At 40.1% G+C, this 7,531-nt stretch overlaps 1 pseudogene; it reads left to right on the top strand.

The window, feature by feature from the left end:
• The first annotated feature begins 2,709 nt into the window (after positions 1–2,709).
• Positions 2,710–3,495, top strand: LOC145979640 (ATP synthase subunit O, mitochondrial pseudogene; annotated as a pseudogene).
• Positions 3,496–7,531: the final 4,036 nt, after the last annotated feature.

Below are 7,531 nucleotides of genomic sequence, written 5' to 3'. Positions count from 1 at the left end.
TGGCATAATCTTTAAAAAAGATTTGGAACTTGTGAAAAGTGCCAAGTTTAAATTTGAAGCAGGAAATTATTATCTGCTTGCATCTGCATTATCAAACGAGTAGATGAATAATGCATTACCTCAAATGGATGTTTTAAGGAATAAGACTTAAAGTGAGAGAAATATCTTCTGCATTTTGGATGTGAATTAACTAAATGTAGAGTTTTGAAAATGGAAGAAGTGAAGCCATCTTGTAAAATAGGTTGAAGAAATTGACATATTGTAGAACTGATGTAGAACTGATGAATGCTAAAATATAAGAAAAAGACTTACTCTACCTCAAAAGGAGATAATATAGAAATATTTTCTTCATATAAATTACATTTATATGTTATAAATGTTCTTGTTAACAAATGCATAATTTAATGCTGTTGTAACTTTTGTTTTTACTTGTGTTTTATCAATATAATTTGCATACAAATACGTATAATTGTTTGAGCATAAATACTTTTCCTCTGCATATGTAAGCTGGTATTCCTTTTCAACATACAGGGTGGCTCAATAAGTCACTTAACACCCCCAGTACAGGGCCACTCCAGCGCGCAACATGGAAATGGTGATGACCAATCGTTATCAGGCCAAGGGGGAACCACATTGACGCCACCCACACGGTCGGCGGCCATCTTGAATTCAACTTCACAATTTTAAATGGGAAGGGGTTCATGCGACATATCAAAATGGGCTAGAATTTCACGAGAAATGCAATGGTGAAGGTTTTTTCGACGTATCTTTTACCAGTAAAAAGTTATGACTGAATTCTTGTACCAATTTGCTCCTTTTCGAGGTGTTAGAAAAATGCCTTAAAATTTGTTTAGCGCTTCGGTAATGCATCGAGATCAAAGTGACGTCTATGGAGAGACGTTCGCATGCCATTGCACATTATTTTAATCGGATACATCCATGAAGAGCTGTGCATTATGAATGGTTGTGGCGAACAATTTACAGTGTGACGCTTCCATTCAATTAAAAGTCCTTCACAGTGATAAGGCTAATGTTTATGTTCATAAGGAAGTTTATAAACAGAATATGTGACCCTTGTCATCTGATAACTAACTTTGGACAAAAACTGGTTCATAACGTTCCCATAAGTGTTCTGGTGTTCTTCCCTATTGAAAAAGCTCTGTAAAAAGTACCTTCTTCCATAAGCAAGAATGAAAAAAACTGTTTATTTAACAAATCCAAGTAGCCCTAAGCATTTAAGGTTCCGTTGATGGAAAATTGACTAACCAATCGTGTTCCACACAGCATGCCACACCATTAACTTACCAACACTAACCATTCAGCTTTGATCTGTCGAAAATGGGTTATCAGATAAAAATCATCCAATATTCTGTTTATGAACTTCCTTATGAACATAAACATTAGCCTTGTCACTGTGAAGGACTTTTAATTGAATGGAAGCGTCACACTGTAAATTGTTCGCCACAACCATTCATAATGCACAGCTCTTCATGGATGTATCCGATTAAAATAATGTGCAATGGCATGCAAACGTCTCTCCATAGATGTCACTTTGATCTCGATGCATTACCGAAGCGCTAAACAAATTTTAAGGCATTTTTCTAACACCTCGAAAAGGAGCAAATTGGTACAAGAATTCAGTCATAACTCTTTACTGGTTAAAGATACGTCGAAAAAACCTTCACCATTGCATTTCTCGTGAAATTCTAGCCCATTTTGATATGTCGCACGACCCTCTTTCCATTTAAAATTCTGAAGTTGAATTCAAGATGGCGGACATCAAGATGGCCGCCGACCGTGTGGGTGGCGTCAATGTGGTTCCCCCTTGGCCAGATAACGATTGGTCATCGCCAATTTCAAATTCCATGCTGCAGTGGCCTTGTACTGAGGGTGTTAAGTGACTTATTGAGCCACCCTGTATATCCGTACTTCCTACTGAGCTATAACGTTAATTTGAATTCTGACAGGTATATACATAAAATGATGTGTCAATCAGGACTTGATATTTAACCGAGGGCATTTATCAAAGTGATTAATTAGTGAGATAGATTAACGGAATTGTCTTCTCGATATTTAGTCTCACTGTCTGCTTCACTCATCTTCTTTTTCATTTATTGTATTAGAGTCACCACCTGTTTTTTTTTTTTTTTTTTTTTTTTTTTGAAAAAGCACCGTTGTCACTTCCCCATGCAGTGTTTAGACATTCACTGCGATGTTATACACCCAAGGTCTTTATATTGCATAAGAAAGTAGCACAATACAATAACACAACCTATCAAAGATAACGCAATCGCAATCTCGCGTTCAGAAATCTCTAAACTGAATTAGCAACATCGCATTTACTTCACATGGACATGACAAGTTCTGTATTTCTTGGACGGCCGCTATTGGTGGGAAAGGTTTACTGGACTCCACGTGGACCTGACATGTGGTTGTTAGAGGGAAAACTGGCCTTTCGGAACTTTCTTTAAAGTAAAGTGGTCGTCAATAGCGGACGACTATATACTTTTAGCCATAGTTGGCAGGAAAATGTGCTAAAATAAAAACGCTAATTTTGGGGAAAATTGCACCGAAAAGTAAAGAGAATAACACCAAATTAAAAAAAACACCGAATAAATAGAGGCCTCTAACGATATTTGATTGTTAAATTGTTGCATGGTAACAACAAAGATAATATCCATCGCACGATAAGGTAATACAAATGATCCGATGCAAAGTTTACAGAGGGCCAGATTCTATCTGCGCACGTGGGTCAGGGGCCGTTTGGCCACTGGAATGAGACCAGGGGCACAAGTGAGGAGTCCCATTTCTTACCGCCCCCAACGAGCAGCAGCCGAAACGGCCAGCGGCAGTGTTGCCAACCTTACGAGAAGATTCTGCAGCGAAAAAGATCCCCCGAGAGAAACCTACACGCTGGCAGGACGATACGCGACCGCACTGTGTTCGGCCGCCTTCAAAGAGAAGAAGCTTGAGGCTGTCGAGAAGGAGCTGGCAACTCTGAAGGATTTGCTATCACGGGACAAAGGCCTGCGCGAGTACTTCTACAACCCAACCATCTCGAGTCATGAAAAGGTGGCTGCAATGGAGGAGCTGGGAAAGAAACTGGAATTTACGCAATTGACATCGAACTTGCTGGTGCTCCTCGCGGAGAACGTTCGGCTGAAGGAGATTAACAGGGTGATTAAAGTTTACAACGACCTTTTGGCGCAATATCGCGCAGAGGTGTCGTGCCAGGTTGTGACCGCCAAGCCGCTTAGCGACGAGATGAAGAACGAAATAGAGTGTGCAATAGGAACATTCGTCGGCAAGACCGGCAAAACCGTCGTAACGTTTAAGGTTGATCCTGCCATTCTCGGCGGAATGACCGTTGCTATCGACGACAAGTATCTTGATCTGAGCGTCGCATCTAAAATTAAGACATACTCCGAAATATTATCCAGAAGTCTTTCAGAGCAGGAACTTTACAAAATAGACAAGGACGAAGGGGAGGAATGAACATATCAGTTTTTCGTTTTGCTTGCAATTGTCAATGTTACCATTAACTCAGGTGCCAAATTACAGCTGTTGACATGTACGAATTGTTTCTTTAACAGGAGAAAATCCAATTGAAGACCCCGGTGCAACAACCAGACAGCTCCACTCTTTTGGTCAAACTTGTTTTTTTTTCTGTAATCTATCATGAAAAAAATGCTCTATCTGCTGGTGCAAGAATCAGACAGTTCCACAGATTTGTTGCGTAGTAGGAATGGAAAAGGAGTTGTCTGGCGTGTTTCTGCCGGCGCATCATCGCAATACAGCTCCTGGAGCAGTCTTGTTCTTGTTCTCGCAGCGGCTATAGTTCAGTGTTCGGTCACTCGGCGGCGTGCAGCAGTTGCTATCAGGACCGCACACTTCAATATGTATGTTACTGTTGCTTCTAGCTATTGCACGTGAATACCCCTTACTTCTTCGACATTTCATTCTTTTATTCAGTTTTTCGTGTTTCCTGGTTCTTGCACCGGGGTATTCAATTATCCATTTTCAGTTTCTGCAAGAGAAAACAAGAGAAAATATAGTTGTTTTCTTGTATTGATTGATTGATTGAATAGAAAATTATGGGTGCGTCAGCACTTAGGCTATTATACGGGGCCCCTTCCCTTACCATTAACTAAAATAAACACTTGTCTTTTGGGTTCCAAAAGGGGGGCAAGGGCAGTATATTTCCCTTTGTAGATAAGGTTTAGCATAGTGCGGGGACAAAAGTGGTGAAAAGAGGGGATTTACCCCCCTTCGCCGCCACTGCTTGTCTGAGGACTCAAATATTCGGTAAAAATGTCATACTGTATGCGGGAAATGGATTTCTTCAAATTTACAGGAAAAAGTACTTACGGAATTGAGTTTCTGAAGGTCCTGGAAGTGTTTCCTCGCATTTTTCAATGTATTTGGCCGCTAAATCATGTATTTTTCTATAATAATGTCCGTCCGATGCACGAAAGCTGTTGCTTGCATTTCCATCCATGTACTTGAACCGGATGTTGCGAGCATCTGATGATGTAATCCCCGGCAAGTGTTTCCAAACACGCAGTTTTTTCACAATATTGCCCAACCTAAAGCAACCTAACGTAACGTTACCGTGATGGTGCGTGGGGCTATCGTGAATGGTTTTTGGGGGCTATTCGTAGATGGTTATGCGATCCAGAATGGTTTTTGGGGCTATGCGGGAATGGTTTTTCCGGGAATGGTGTTTGGGGCTATTCGTGGATGGTCATACTATCCCGAATGGTTTTTGGGGCTATGCGTGAATGTTTTTTGGGGCTATGCGGGAATGGTTTTCGGGGCTATGCGGGAATTTTTCTGTTAAGAAGGTTGAAACACTGCTTTGCCGTTTGAAACACAACGCTAGTCAAGATTTGCCCGCCATTTTGCGTGTTCAGGAAGCGAGAAAATAACGAACAATAATTACTCGATATGTCTACAATAGATACTAATTTCGTTAAAAAAAAAAGCGAAATCCCTTGTTAAACAATGTTTCGCAATGCAGAATAGGTAAGTACGAATGTAATAAAGTAGAGAATGAACGAGTTAGAGCGATTTTCCGCATATAACAGTTTTACCAAGCAAAAGTGGCGAAAAGGGGGGGATTTACCCCCCTTTGCCCCCACTGCTTGTCTGAGGACTAAAATATTCTTACCTGTGTTAAAACCTGAGGCTGTAAAGGGACACTCAGCACGCATAAGACAAAATACAGGATAAGACACACACAGCCCCACAGAGGATTCTACTGGCTGTATGTCCAGGGGCCAGAGCCTCGTTGGCCTGCCAGAAGCAGTAACTGAGAAGTACTACGTAGGAGTGAGGTTCACATTTGGGTGCCTTACCAGAAGGACACTCCTTACATGCCCCTTTCATGTCTTGAATTGGCGAAATAAATAACTCGCTCCAGTTACATCCATGTTTAATTCGGAGCTACTGCTGACTCCATAAAATGGTTTATGAACTCTTTCTTACTTTTCTTTGCGTTGAATGGAAGACAGATAAATAAAAGGAAAGGAATCAGGAAACTGCTAATTGATTGCCCAATGTATACACAGTGCTTTTTTTCTGGCGGTATGCAAAGGTACACCGTACCGGCACCTGTTTCTTTCCTCAAGACTAAGTGCAACTACATGAATGTGTAATCATTTGTGAATATACCACAATAACTCCTTAAATTTGTAGTTGGGAATTGAATGTTCTTACATAGGTGGGCGCAGAAAAATTTCCAAAAGGGGGTCAAAATCGTTTTAACGTATGATCAAAAGAAGTGTGTTCAGGGAGATAAAAAAAAGAGAGATAAGAATCCAAAGAGGGAGAGAGAAATAGGGAAGCTAGAGTGAAAGAGAAATAATGAATTGGGAGAGAAAGAAAGATATAGGGAAGCGAGAAAGAGAAAGAAGGAAATAGTGAATCTAAAGTGAGAATCATAGAACTTAAGACTTTCTGTAAACAAAAGCACGTGTACCCTAACAGTGTTGCAAACTTATGAAAGAAAAAATAATCCACATAGCCTACAAGGTGTAAAAACATTCCATTTGTCAACAGATGCGGAATAAGCAGTGTATCACTGAGTGATGACCTGTTGAAAGTTATTGAATGTACGTATGTTAAAAAAAAAGTTTTAAAAATGTACATCTTGCCTCGTGACTCATCACCGAAGTTCCTTGGCTCGAATCCCGGCATGGGTGTTATTTGTGAGTGTGCCTTCATCAATTTCATCTCACGATCACTCATTCTCATCGTCGGGATTAGCCAAAAGGGGAAGAAAAGCAACGCTAAATTAAAAAAATCAAATACAAAATGTACATCTTATCCCCCAGAAGTAAGACTGTTCCGTACCAAAGGATTAATTTTCTCTCATATTTTACTAAAAAAAACCTTGCTAGAAGAATGTGACACATGAGATAAATTACGTTTTGAAACCGGGGTTTGATCATTAAATTTATGTGATGTTGGAAAGTGTTATGATTTATTATTATAGATAATGAAAGTAAGCTAATACATATGATGTGATTGACTAAATTAATAATTATGCAGCAAAGACTCCAAGGGAAACTAAAACGGCAACTTAGTGAAGCATAAAAGTGGGGAAAGAAGACTGTAGAATACAGAAATATTTTGAGGCAGTCACATTTTATTGTACGCTACATATAAAATAAAATGCATATTTGGGGGTGAATTTTTAAATATTGTCACATTTTTCTTCTCTCTTGTTGTGAGGTGTTCATTTTAAACCAACCTTCCTCACCCTACGGCCTGCCCTCCTTCACCCGCAAAAGTATTCCGGAGTGTGAGGATGTCACCATCCGGATGGTGTATCATATGCCGACAATCGACATACCACTTCCGTTTCTGTACTTGACTTAGTGAGAAGTATTGTGGTTGGCAACAGCCTAATAACGGATTTCTTCCGCATCATGTAGTCCGTTCTATGAAAGTACGCTAATGGAAGAAAAACGTGTAAATTACATTGGATTATACATTTTAAAATATATTTTCATTAAGGGTTTCTGTTTATAATAATAATACGTGATTATTGTATAAATTACAATCGATCACGTGAACAGCAAGAAAATAGCGCCAGTTTCGAACATGGCGACTTCCATGCGTGCAGGAAGGTCTCCCGTGTTTTCAGAGTAGTCTTTCGGAAATACAGCCGTTTGAAAAGTGGCAAGAAGCAGGTTGTTCTTAACGTTTATGCGACGTTGTGTCGGTGCTATCCTGAGCAAGCAGGGAAGCTGGTGTCCAAGTGTAATTGTGTGTCTCCGTCTTTGTGTTTTCGGTGTGGTGAAAGAAAGGAAAACCACCGGTCAAGTTGTGAGTCCCGCGAAAAAAACACGTTGTTGCTCGTATAAACAAGTGCACCGATTTTGAGATAAATGCAATACAACGCGAGGTGCTTTCGTATTCTTTCAATCAAAGAGCCGTCCTGTCCACTGTGGAGAAGATGTTGATAGTGATGATTGATGATGATCTCCCCAATTTTAGCAGTCGACGTTAAATGGCCTCTTGTGCC

This window comes from Lepisma saccharinum, chromosome 1, assembly GCF_977018435.1.
Source record: "Lepisma saccharinum chromosome 1, izLepSacc3.1, whole genome shotgun sequence".
NCBI lineage: Eukaryota > Metazoa > Arthropoda > Insecta > Zygentoma > Lepismatidae > Lepisma > Lepisma saccharinum.
This window is presented reverse-complemented; position numbering and strand designations above follow the sequence as displayed.